General features: G+C 38.8%; 1 protein-coding gene across 14 annotated transcripts in view; it reads left to right on the top strand.

The window, feature by feature from the left end:
* Positions 1-13,571, top strand: part of APBB2 (amyloid beta precursor protein binding family B member 2) — a 331,632-nt gene that overhangs the window by 140,883 nt on the left and 177,178 nt on the right. The window lies entirely within an intron of this gene.

Raw genomic sequence — 13,571 nt, 5'->3', positions numbered from 1 at the left:
TAGCACTGACTGTGTACCCCGGTCGTCCTGAGGGCTTCACCCGCCTTCACTGGTTTCATTCCCACAACAGACTTTTGACATAAGTACTCCCATTATCTCCATTTTATAGTTGAGGAAACTGAGACACAGCGAGGTTAGGTGATTCACCCAAAGAGACAGTCATAGGAAGTGATGCAGACAGAACCCCAACCCAGGTGGTCTGGCTCTGGAGTCCCACTTTTAGTGGTCTGCAGCGCAGTGATAAAGGTGGTGGGTTCTCTTAGGATGATGAATCTGTAGGCGTGTGCAGGAGGCCCGGGGTGAGGGCAGGCAGCCATTCAGGAGGTACGCTGCAGACCTCGGGGAGAGTTAATAAAAGCTTGGGCTAGGTGATGACCAAGGAAATGAAGGGAGGAGAATACAGATGCCAGGAACTTGTGAGCATGACTCACTGGTGCCAGGGCCCCAGGGAGACATGGGGGCTGGGGAGGGACAGAGTCAGAAATGGCTGGGATGTCACTTGGATGCCCGCCTAACCGGATTAGGGAAGTTGAAAGGAGATTTGGTGGGAGGGTGATGATCTATTTTTACAGAGCCCTCTTTTCTCACTGTGATCAACTAGTGCAGTGGTTCTTAACCTGGGAAAACTAGAGAAAAGACCCATGTCTAATAAGTGTCCTAACTAACTTCCGAGTTTCTGGAGCCTCCCAGGCTCATGTGTCTCAGTGTGGCATTGGGTCCACAGTATATCTAAACAGTTTTTTTTTTAGATAGTTTGTAACATTTAAGGCACTTGTCCCCTTCCCAGCATAAGAACAGGAGAGGTGATGGGTGTGGTTCTGCACTAGGGGGGCCACCTTTGTTTCAGCTTCCCTGGCAGTGATGCCTGCCTTCCGCTTTCCTGTCTGCCCTTGTGTTTTGACAAGGAAGGCCATTCATGGCTAGAGATAGAGGAGACCACTGGTGTTTCTTTGTGAGTGGGCATCCTGTGTTGAGAGGAACGCCCTGTTCCTGGCAGTGCCCTCAGCCTGTGGGTCAGGGCTGCGTGCAGTTTTCTTCCCTCCTGCTACCTTTCTGAGAGGGGTCATCCTGATGGCGAGTGTCCCAGCTGAAGGGCCCAGAAGGGACAGCAGGTTGTTCCAAGATCAATAGCTGATACCCTTGTGGAAAAACACAAATCCTGAAGTGGATGAGAAACACTGAGATAACAATTTGGGTTTATGTTTCATTACCATTTCTCCAGTCTGGGACATTTATTTCTCTCTCTTCTTTCTCTCCTCCTTCCCTCTGTCCCTTCTTCCTTCCTTCTGTTTTTCTCTCCTTCCATCATTCCATCTCCCTCTCCCTCTTCCCCCCTTTTTTCTCCTCCCCCCTTTTTAATTTTTATCATAGGAGTTGGTAATTGTGCAGGAGTTGCTAATTAATCAGTAAATATGACTGCACCCATTTTTATCTTTGATTATGGTTCTCCGTCTTGCTTTCTCAGGGAAAAGTGACACTGGTATTAGTTGCATGTGGAATTAATACAGCCATGCACTGTTCTGAGTATGGCTATATGGAGATGGTAAAGGGAACTAGAAGACGTGGCTATCTCTGTCCTGAAGCTCCCTGAAAAACATTGGGAAGGCACTATGCATATGTGGGTTCGAATTCTGGTTCAGTCACTAGCAGAATGTCCATGCATGAGTTCTCTAACCTCTCATCTGCAAAGTGGGGGTGGTAGTATTTACTTCAAAGGGGTGTTGTCTCACAAATGAGACAACATGTCTAAAAGAATACTGAGCATGTCTCTTATCTAATTAGAAATGTATGGATCATACCTTGGAATGATCCCAGAAATACCAGAGGGAGAAGGGGGAATATAAAAGTTAAACTGCTTTATGTATGTTTATTCCATTTCTGCTGAATAACTATGTAAAGTAAATATTATTTTTATTTTTGAGAGGAGAGAACTGAAGTTCAGAGAGGTTGAAAACAAAATAGTTTCACTGCCTGCTAGATGTGTGACCTTGGCAATTATTTAGTATCTCCCTGACTGTTATCTACAAAATGGGGATGATAGTTCCCACCTCAAAGGGTGGTTATAAGGATTGAAACGATAAATGTATATAAAGCCGTATTAAGACAATGCCTGATAAGTAGTCAATGAGATAGAAACATTAGAAATTGTTATTAAGAAAATTGCTAAACGTCTCCTAAGCCACTATATGGTAAAATAAGGATTGATTCATATACACAATGTGTTGAAATGGGATTTAGCTGTAATTGTTGAAACACAGAGCAGATTTGGTTTTCATGGAGAGAGATTGGGGAAATGATGTTAGAAAGGAAAGTCCAAAGGAAAGAGGAGAAAGGATTTGAGGAGTGCAGGGAAAATAGGAGAGATCAGAGATACTTAGCAGGCAGATCAGAAGACCACATGCTTTTGTGATATGGCTGAAGAGAAGCCATTTCCTAACTGCTTGGTGATGACACTCACTTTCTGGAATCAGTGTGAGGGATTGATAAACTCTGCAAATGGGATCTTTGGAGTCTGTTTCACCAACTCCATCCTTCTTTCCACTTCCTGGAAGAGACAGTAGCATAGAATTAGTTAAACTAAGGATTCTGGAATCAGTAGACCAGGTTTGGAGTCTGGGCCCTGCTGCTTATTAGCTGCTTGATGTTTTGCAAGTTTCTTAACATCGCTATAGCTGCGTGTCCTCTGTGTAAAACAAGGAAAATAATGGGCCTACCTTCCAGGACTTGTGGGAGCCGAGATGATTGTACACACTGTTTATGATCAGCCCAGAGGAAGCCCTCAATACTTGTTAGTTACTTAATATTGTCCCCTGGGCTTTGGTTAGAAATTCAGGCGCAGTAGGCAAGCCATGTGTGGTAACATTTTGGGGCAGTGCTCTTTCTGGCTGAATCCCAGCCAGGATCCTAAAAGACCCCTGGCTCCTATCCCTGTCTTGATTGAGTCAAGAATCTCGGTCAAGAATCTGGCATGGAATCTTGCGTTGCTTTTGAGGTTTACTTTCACCTGCCTCTCTTTTCCCTCAATAAAGTATCTTAGAGCTCAGAGGAGAACAGAAATGGCATAGTCTCTTCTTTTGTTGGGTTCAGAATACCTGGATCCTCATTTCCCTTTCCCCTGATTTTTAATTTTCAACAAATCGGCACAATGGGATTTTTATATCTGGCAATGAAACGAAATGCCATTATAAACTAACAATTTTGCATTTATAGTTTCTGTTATAGTTTCTCATTCTCTCCTTTGTTCTCACTACCAAGATAGGAGAGGGGAGTGAATAATGGGTTTCTCTAAGAAAAATGAACAGGTGACAACGTGAGCGAGTTTCCCCCGAATCACAAATCAGATCAAATCCCATGTATTCTGACTCCCATTCCAGTGCTCTTTCTACTGGGCCGGTTACCCCTCAGCCTGCTTTCTTGCCTCTGTTAATAAGGCCTGCCAGGGTGTTTCATACTGTCAATGGGAACGGCTGGAACTGCCCTGGGAACAGCTTTCCTTTCTAATATAGGCATTTACCAAATGACCTGTGTCAGCTCTGTGGGGAAGCTCGAAGTCCTTGCCTCAAAAACTCATGCATTCTACTTCAGATGAGATCATTTTCCTTGGCCAATTTAACAAGATCCTTGCTCTTTCGTTTCCTTTAATTATCTTGTTAGAAAAAAGAAAAAAGAATTGGAGGAGACCATCTGCTTTAGGAGGCAGTTCATCTCTTATGTTTTCTCTAACATATAGATGAGGGCTTAGGTAAGCAAATGAAGGCTGCATCTCATTCTTGTTTGGAATTGTTGTGTTTGGTGCTTTTTGTATCACTGCCATCAGCTTCTCTCGGTTGTGTATTTGTGATGTCTTGGAGTATAGATTTTATGAAAAGATGTTATCTTTGTTCCATAAATTGCAGGCACTGTGAGCCATTTTCTATGTAGTGCCAAACTATCACAACAGGGTTTTTGCTTTTTTAATCCTTTCCTCACACCACGAGAAGTCCTATTAATGTGTTTTCTGAGCTACAGAGTAAAATCTATCAAATATCGCATGGAAAGCAGATGGGGGTGATTGCTGTCTTCCTTTTCACAAACTCTAAACCTAGTTCTCCTTAGAAAACTCAGCCTTGTCATCTTTTACCCCAGTGCCTTCATTTATGAATAGAAGATACACGCAGTGAGGGTAGTGGGGTTGGGATGCTATTCTTTCTTTATTTTTAAAGTTATGTGATATGTACATATATAACTTCATGTACAAACTTTATTTCTTCTTCCAAATTGAAAATAACTCTTGCTCTGAATATGAAAATGCTTCATACTCGTTATAAAAATTTACATAAATCAGCAACATGTAAAACATTAGGAGACATTTTTCTAAATCCTGCTACCCAGAGATTACTGCTGTTAACATTTTAATGAGCTTTTCAGTTCATTCCTTTATGAGCTATTTATTGAACGTCTGCCATGTGCCAGGTAATAGGATTATATTGATTAATGAAACAGACATCGTGCCTGGCTTCATGGAGCTTTTCCAAATTGGGGAAAGAGAGACATTAAGTGATATAAATTATATATAAATTATATATAGATACTCCTCGACGATGGCGTTATGTCGCAATAAACCCATAGTAAGTTGATATAGTAAGTCAAAAATGTATTTAATACATCAAAACTACCCAACATCATAGCGTAGCCTAACCTACTTTAAGTGTGCTCAGAACACTTACGTATTAGCCTATAGTTGGGCAAAATCATCTAACACAAAGCTTGTTTTATCATAAGGTGTTGACTAGCTCATGTAATTTATAATGAAAACTGTAATATACTATTTCAAAAGAAAGTAAACAGATTATTTTAAAAATAACTCAAGACTTGAAAGAACAGATTACATCTGAATTAGAAAATATATACAGACAGTTGCCCGACTTTCGATGGTTCAACTTAACAATTTTTTGACTTTATGATGTGTGAAAGTTGTATCGATGTAATACTTTAATCCGTTTCTTATTGATGGACATTTAACTTTTTTCTGATTTTGTTCCTAGTAGAAATAATGTAGCCTATATGTCCTTACGAAAAATTCCTAAAATTTGCTGTCACAGGGTATTTTAATGTGCAAAACGTACATGGTTGTGTGTTGTGAATGAACACACTGTAGAGGCCAAAGACGCATCCTGTCTTGGTGAAGGCAGCCCTGTGTAATCTAACGAGGGCATAAATCTCCAAGAAAGAACTCGATTCCCACAAACTCATGGACACAGACAACAGATTGGTAGTTACCAGAGAGGGAGGGGGTGCGGATGGTGAAATGGGTAAAGGGGATCAACTATATGGTGATGGATGGAAACTAGACTTCTGGTGGTGAGCACGCTACAGTATATGTAGATATTGAATTATAATGTTGTACACCCAAAACATATATTATTATCCAATGTTACCTCAATTAAAATAAAAAGTAAGATATTATAGCCTTAAAAAAACCCCACCAGAAAACAAACTTGATTCCCTACAGTGGAATCCTCACCTAGCATCATTCCTCCCCTGGATCGATTCACGTTTAATCCCAATGGCTCTTCTGTTATCTCATTTTGGTTGTTGTGTCAGATTTATCTGTTGTCACAGAAGTGCTGCATAAGGAACCACCCCAAAATATAGTGGCTTAAACAGTCACCATTAGTATCTACTGGATGGCTGAGAGATTGTTAGAGGCGGTGCTGGGTTCACTCATATGCCTGCAGCCGCTGCAGGTACAGCGTGCAGGACTTTACAGCGCTCTCCCGTTTGTTTGCTGGTCAGTCGGCTTAGGTTGGTCTAAGATGGCCTCAGCCAAGAGGATTCAAGTCCTTCCCAAACATCCTTCTAGCAGGCCAGCCTGGGTGAGTGCTCGTGGCAGTAGCACAGATTGTTTCTTTTTTGTAGGCTGGAAACAGGCCATGCTTTTCAAGCTTCTGCATCTCTCATTTGCTAACCTATTGCCCAAAGCACGTCACAGCTAGGTCTGAGTCTGCAAGTCACAGAGCAGAGGGCAGGGATACAGAGGTTATTGATTACGGCCATTAATGCCTCCGTCTTCTGCAGCTACCCAGCAGCATATTTTAAATCGACACTTCTTAGAAGTATTAACCATTGCTGTTATTTCTAAAGTGCAGATGTTATGCCTTTGAAATATGAAACATGGGGATCAAGTATATTTGTGGGGGAAGCTTTTGCTTCATTTAATAAATATCTTGTTAGGAGTTATAAAGGTAACTCATAAATGGAAAAAAGTCTACATTTATAGTTCTGTCTTGAAAATATTTCTTTTCCAGTTAATGGTGTTTTCCACTGAGATTCGTTTCAAGAAACAGGGTTTTCCCCCTTCTATGCATACTTTTCTTTGTTTGGTAGTCTTTTAGGAATTAGTTTTGAAATCTTGCTTTGAGAATATTGAATCAAGTAAGATAAAGAGCTAGATAACTGTGCATGATGTCAGATGGGTACTAGACTTATCAGGGCAGCCACTTTATCATAAGGTATATAAATGTCTTAATCACTACGTTGTATACCTAGAACTAATATGATACTGTATGTAAACTCTAACTGAAACATAAATTAAAAAACAAAAAAATGCAGTGGCAGTTAATAACAACAAAAAGATAAGGAGCTGGAATCACAAATCAACCTCCTTAAGTATTTTTGCGTAAGATTTAGACATTAGAGAGAGAATTAGTTCCCTGCACTTTTATTGCTTTTTTCTCTCTGCTTTAAGTTATAATAAGTGATAAATTTGGGCTCTTCCAGAAGAATGATTCTCAACAGCAGATATGCAGCACCCAGTTATGCAGATGGCAAGAAATTGTTACTAGTAATTATATCTCAAAAGTTTTTATTTATAAAATCAAGTTTATTCCCATAGAGTGCAATTTTATATGCCGCACCTCTACTCTCTTCTCTGTGTAAATACAAAATACTGAAAAGTTTCATATACGTATACTTACTAAATACTTTTCATTATGTGTGCATCATAAAATTACGCACTTTAGTTGTTTAACAGAAATTGTGTGTATTGTACTAAGTAGGCAATTTAAAGGATTTTTCAAAGTAAGTTTGACGGTTGTTGAGTTTTGCTTTATTTTCTTGGACTCAGCTTATTATTTGTGAAACATTTTCACAAGAGGGCAAGACAGGACAGGGAGAGAACACAGAAGATGTGGACCACCCAAGTTCATTGAATGCTCCTGGTGAATGTGCAAAGATCTCTAAGACACTTTGCGTACAACCTCATTGAGAAAACAGGCGATATGTGTAAGAAAAATAAATAAGAACAAGAGTAATAGCAGTTAGCATTTATCGAATGTTTGGTATCTTCCAGGCATTAAGCAAAGCAAGCAACCTGTTGTATCTCATTTGATCTTCATAGTAACTGTCAGACTGATGATAACCACAATTTGCAGTTGAATAAGACACACATCAGATATTAAGTATTGGTTCAAGATCATATAGGACCTAAGTATTGAATGAGTTAAGGAGAGGAAGAGAGAACTCTGGGCTGAGGTTAGACTTTTCAAAGTTGGGGGTTGGTGGTGTCTAGAGCATCCCTTAGGGAGTGTGGAAAGGTACCTACTACTTGCATTTTGGGGGTGGAGACCAGGGATGATAAATGTCTTGCATACCTAGGACAACACTGTGTAACAAAGAATGTCTTACTCTGCAAAGCTTGCAAATGTCCTATCAAATATTCTTGTTGATGAACAACATGTCTATAATTTCCTGAGCCTAGCAGTTCTAAACATAAAAGTTTTTATGGCTTTAATATACGCTATATATTCCAGAAGTGGAAACTCCTAATTGATAAATAAATATATTTAATTTGGGGGGAATTTTCTTAAAGAGTTGTGCAGCATTATGAAATTGATGCTCTTGACAACAATGCAAATCATGATATCCGGGTTGACAACACAACATACGCCTCTGTCCCTTTGTGTTTATAGCTGTCACACTCAGTGATTCTACCCACAGATGCAAGCATCTGGTGACTGTTCGTTATGACCGCTGGTGTCACCAGGCCCGAGAATTTGCTTATTGAAATGTATCTCTCCTTTAATTTCTCCTTTTCTGGAATTTATGTATATAGATAGGTTATATTATCTATGAGCTTCACTTCAAGATAGTAGAGGAAATGTTATAAAATATGGGTCCAAAAGGATTGTACTGGGTTTGAGTTTTCAGGAAAGCAGTAGCTATTGGAAGGTAATGAAGGATCTGAGTAATGGGAGCTTCTAGACTGAGTTGGGTATTAGATTGTCAGTGGCTGACAGAACTTTATTCTGGATGTTTGGGATAAGGGAGTGATTGTGAATGGAGCAGTGTTTATCTGGCACAGTGGAGCTGGATTAGATAGATCTGGGAGGCGGTGTGGGGAGGGATTAAGCTGAGGCCGGGGCAGGAGTGTGGAACTGAGTGAACTACTGAAGGTCCAGAGAGGGAGTGGGCAGAGCAGAGAGCGGGATAAACTGAGAATGTGTGAGACTTTTTGGACTGTATTTGGGGAAGACAGGTAGAGTAAACGTCTTTGATTTTTATTTATATCTTTTGTCCTTCTTTGGCATCAGTTAACAGTACATAAAAAGTTCTCATCGCGAGAAAAAAGATTTTGTATCTATGTATGGTAATTGATGTTAACTGCACATATTGTGGTGATAACTTTACAGTAAATACAAATACTGAATCATTTTGTTGTACACCTGAAACTAGTATAATATTATGTCAATTATGCCTCAATAAAAAATAATAAAAATAAGTAAGGCAGTTCTTTCTTCAAGGAATTTATCTTCTATTAGGAAAAAAGATAAACACAAACATTTAATGTCATGTGTTAAGTATAGTAATAGAAATATGTACAAAGTTTAGTGGTGGGATAATAGTAATTAAAACACATATAGTTCAAAGAAAATTTTATCGATTTTCTAAATGGATGAACACGTGATTTTTCATCTGTTTCTTTGAAAAAGAGGAGTTACACACAACTTTAGCTTACTATTGAATACCTTTTCATCCTTATAGCCAAAGATCAGGCAGGGAGAGCAGGAAAAGCCAGTTTTGACAGGATTGCCGGTAGCTGGCCATGCACCTCTCTGGAAGATGGTGGCTGTGTTGGGTGGTGCCCTCTCCGTACACACCTCTCCCTTCCTTCAGACCTGGGTGGTAACTTGTTCTTACTTGTTCTGGGGTCTACATTGTTCCTTGTAGTTTTTCTACCCTGCCAACCGTTTTTTTTTTTTTCGTGTTTTTTAAAAATAGTCCTTTAATCAAACCCTCCTCAAATTATTCAATTTGATTGTGTTGTCTGTTACCTACTTGAAACCTGATGGGTACAGTGTGTAATTACATATTGAAAAAAGGCAAAATACACAATCAAAATAAGGGGAAAAGTCTTTTTATTTTAAATCACAAAGACAATGTCACAAATGAAAAGAACAATCAGTAATACAAGTGGAACACATAAGGGTGCAATTATAGTGAGATGATCTACTGTAGCGTTCTTGGTCAGGGTCATATGTTGACAAAAATAAAGACATTGAAGATTGGATTATTATATAGAAAATTGAATATATATATATATATATATATATATATATATATATATATATATATATATATCTCCAAAGGGGGAAAATACGTAGCATCTTGTACTGAACACACAGAAAGTTGAATTAGTATATATGAATATCTATATTTATGTCCAATGGGGCAAAAGGTACACAGCATCTTATACTGAACTTATACAAGTGGGCATTGATTTATTTATTCATTTATGTGTTTAATAGTGCTTCCATGATTTCTTCTTGGGGATGCTTCTCTGTGGTCCTATTGGACAGTTCTTGAGCTCCAGTAGCATTACCACAAAGCATACGCATATAAGCATTAGGGATTTTCATTAATGGGACACATGACATGAAAATGCTACTGGCAGGGAAACTGTTATTGCTAGGTTGTCTCACTTACATAGTCTTATGCTTTGTTTTAAAATCACAACTGTATTCTTAACATAGAGTTTGTAGTGGCCTACCTGGCAGTTCGGGTGTCTTTGAACTCAGTACGTGATTTTCTTGGTAACAAAGGCACTTACTTTGAATTTTGGCAAACCTTCTCCAGCTTTACAGCTGAGGTAGCATTTCTGCTTGTCTTTGTTTTTATGGGAAAGGTAGATAATATTTTGATTAGGATAAAGTTTCAGAATGTGTCGGTATTATCTAGATCAGCACTTCTCCAGTAGAGTTATAATGCGAGCCACATGTGTAATTTGAAATTTTCTTGTACCCACATTAAAAAAAAAGAAAAGCGGGTGAAATTAATTTTAACAATATGTTTTATTTAACTCACTATATCCAAAATATTATAATTTCAACATGTGATCAATATTTAAGAATTATTAATGGCATACTTTGCATTTCTTTTCATGCAAAGTCTCCAAAGTCAGCATGTGTTTTACATTTACAGCATTCAACCTGCACGCATGCAGAATTTTCCTTGGAAATCCTTGATCTGTATTTAGATTTCATAAAATTTATAGTTGAAAAAGTAGAATCACCTACCCAGGGAGTTCCAAACTGATGCCCAGGCAGGCATCAGTTTATAAATTCTATTGAAGTTAATTATAATGAAATAAAATTAAAAATTCAGTTCCTCCATTGTATTAGTCACCTTTCAAACGTTAGTAGCTCCATGTTGCTCCCAGCGGCTACCATGCAGGACAGCAGAGCTGTAGATTGTTCTTCATACCATACTTAAGTGCTTTTCTATTTTCTCGGGTTGTTACTTATGTAGAATTAGTCCTTGCCACAAAGTCCTTGGAAACTGTTTACTAGGTTAGACTGATTCATCAAGGATATCAGTGCCTAGGGGGAAATAGCTCTGCAGGATCAGGGAGTCCCTTGTGCATAGTAGGGCTTTAATAAATGTTACCTAGCTAAATCCTCTTTAGTCCTCAGGTTTAGTCAAATTTCACTTTCTCAAGGAAGTGTTTCCTGACTCTCCAGTCTGGCACATGTTCCTTCTTCATTACATTTTCTCATTGAATGGAGTTCTTTTCCTCCAAAACACATATACTGATTTGAGTAATTTTGTCATTAATGTCCATCTCCCAACTAGGCTATAAGTTCCACAAGAGAGGGTGTGGGGACAGAGCCAGGAGTGCAGTTTCCAGGCTCTCGGCCTTACATGGAAAGGTGCTGGCTCAGGTAGTAAATGGCCATCAGCTGTGGCTAGTTGGCCGTCAGCTGTAACCATTGTGACCATCAGTGAGCCATTGGACTAATATAACTGCTGTGGCTACGCTAGCAGCAAAAAAAAAAAGAAAAAAAAAATGGGGGCTAGCAAGAAGATGGTGGCTGAGCTAGCAAGAGCCGATTGCAGTTAGCACAGCGGATTGCAGCTAGCAAGTGAGGTGGGTTGGCAGAGCTAAGTGGATGGCAGGTTGTGGCTCCTGCTTCCTGTGTCTCTAACCCAGCCACCAGTGAGAATATAGTGGTATGATTCCCCTACCTATGGCTTCGTGGGTGTTCCTTTTTGGCCTCACCATGTCCTGTGTTCTTATGTGGGGAGCGGGAGCTGAGACCCTGCATGCTGCCCCGCGTGACACATGGCACAGCGAGCAGGGTCTCCCGCATGACTCCCCACACGACAGAGTGGAATGTGTTTTTGTTCACTAAAGTATTCCCTGCCCCGAGCATAATGCATGGCACATGGCAAGTACGGAGTAAATATGGTCAGATAAGAATAGACGGGGCCATCTGAAATGTGAAGTGATTAGCAGATTGTCCAGTTCTTAACTTTATAGAAGGTGGAGTTTGTTTTATGTTGGGGAAAAAGGGAATATTTTATTTTAAGGAGTATACACACTAAATAGTGTATAGATTCTTAGGTTTTGTTCAAGCCTTTTCAGAATATTCATGTAAGTATGCCTTTTCTTAGCTTTCTCTCAATGTTATTGGTATTTATTTTCTTGAAATATCTATCATCTCATATATGTCTCTGCTTACAACTTAAGGTGCACTGAAGAGACAAAAACTAAAAGAAAGGAAAACTGAATTGTGAAATACTTTTACGGAGGTGAGACAGGTATAGGACAAAAGCAAAGATGATAGAGGAAGCATCTCTTGCTGTTTCAGGGCAGTTAAAAATAAACCCATCCTTTTAATTATACCAGAGTAATGAGCCTTACCCACAATATGTGAAAATATGATTAAAAATGTATCGTGGGCCAGTCAACCAGGTTGTCAGGTCATTATCTGAATCATAAAGTTGGAAGTAATACCCATTAAAAGCTACTAGTTTAGAGAGGTTAGATTAGAATTTAGTATTTGCAAATACAACGTTTCTCAGTTTGAATAGTGCTTTAGAAAACCTCTAGCATCTGACTTTTTCTTTGAACATTTCGTGGAAGTGTAATAAGCATACTGAAATGAGGTCATAAGGGTACATACTGCTTGATGAATTTTCACATCCAGATCAAGAAACAGTGTATCACAACATCCCAGAGGCCCCCTCTTGTTTTCTCCCTGTTTCCTGTCCTCCAGAGTAAGTCATCATCCTGACATAGATAAGTTTTTCCTGTGTTTGTACTTTGCATGAATGGAATCCTGCAGTATCCGCACTTGAATTAATATAACAGATTATCATTCTAAATGACATTACTGATAGCAACGCTTTGAACAAGGTCTGTTTTCAGTTTTCCTTATTACGTACCTAATTTGGTAAACTGGCAGTTTACCACTGTATCTAGTTCTTTATTAAATCCTTAAGAAATTGTCCGTGTAAGTGCCAGAGTGTGTATATGTATACGTGCGCTTACATGCATATGCTTTTAAAAATTTTACTCAAATTTAATCATGCTATGCTGTGTGTATTATTCATCTCTCAGTGATATGTCTCAGAGCCGTTTTCACATCAGCTCCTGTAGATCTGCTTCATTTTTCCTAGTGACAGCACATTTCTCCATTATATAGATGTATCATAATTTAATGAGCCAGCTGTCCACTGAAGAACAGTTAGGTTGTTACTGATTTTTACTTTTAGAACAATAGAGTCCATGTGAGTTTATTAAATAAATTCTTAGAAATGGAACTGCTGAGCAGTGGGACCCATGTATTTTTAATCTGCTGTGGTATTTATAATGGCACTCCCAAGAGCTTTGCCGATTTTTATTCCTACCAGCAAGGTTTAAGAACGCCTGTTTCCAGTGTCCTTGCCTTAGGTTATGTGTTATCAATCTTTGCTTAAGGTATGTGTTACTTAATCTTTGCAGTCTCTTACAGGAAAACTAGTAAGTCGTTATTATTTTAATTCACATTTTCTTTAGTTGTAAATGAGGTTAGTTATTTATATGTTTCTTGGACATTTGTGTTTCTCTTGGGACTTGTACCTGTCCTTTGCTCATTTTCCTGTAGGCTTATTTGTACTTTTCTTATTAATTTCAAGGAGCTCTTTCTATATAAAGGAAATTAGCTCTTGTATGTTATTTTTGGTGTTATTTTTTTTTCAGTTTGTTTATTTGTCTTTACTGTGCATAGCTATTTTTTTTTTTTCCTAAACAGAAGGGTTAAATTTTTATA

Source organism: Rhinolophus sinicus, linkage group LG02 (genome assembly GCF_036562045.2).
Source record: "Rhinolophus sinicus isolate RSC01 linkage group LG02, ASM3656204v1, whole genome shotgun sequence".
Lineage (NCBI taxonomy): Eukaryota > Metazoa > Chordata > Mammalia > Chiroptera > Rhinolophidae > Rhinolophus > Rhinolophus sinicus.
This window is presented reverse-complemented; position numbering and strand designations above follow the sequence as displayed.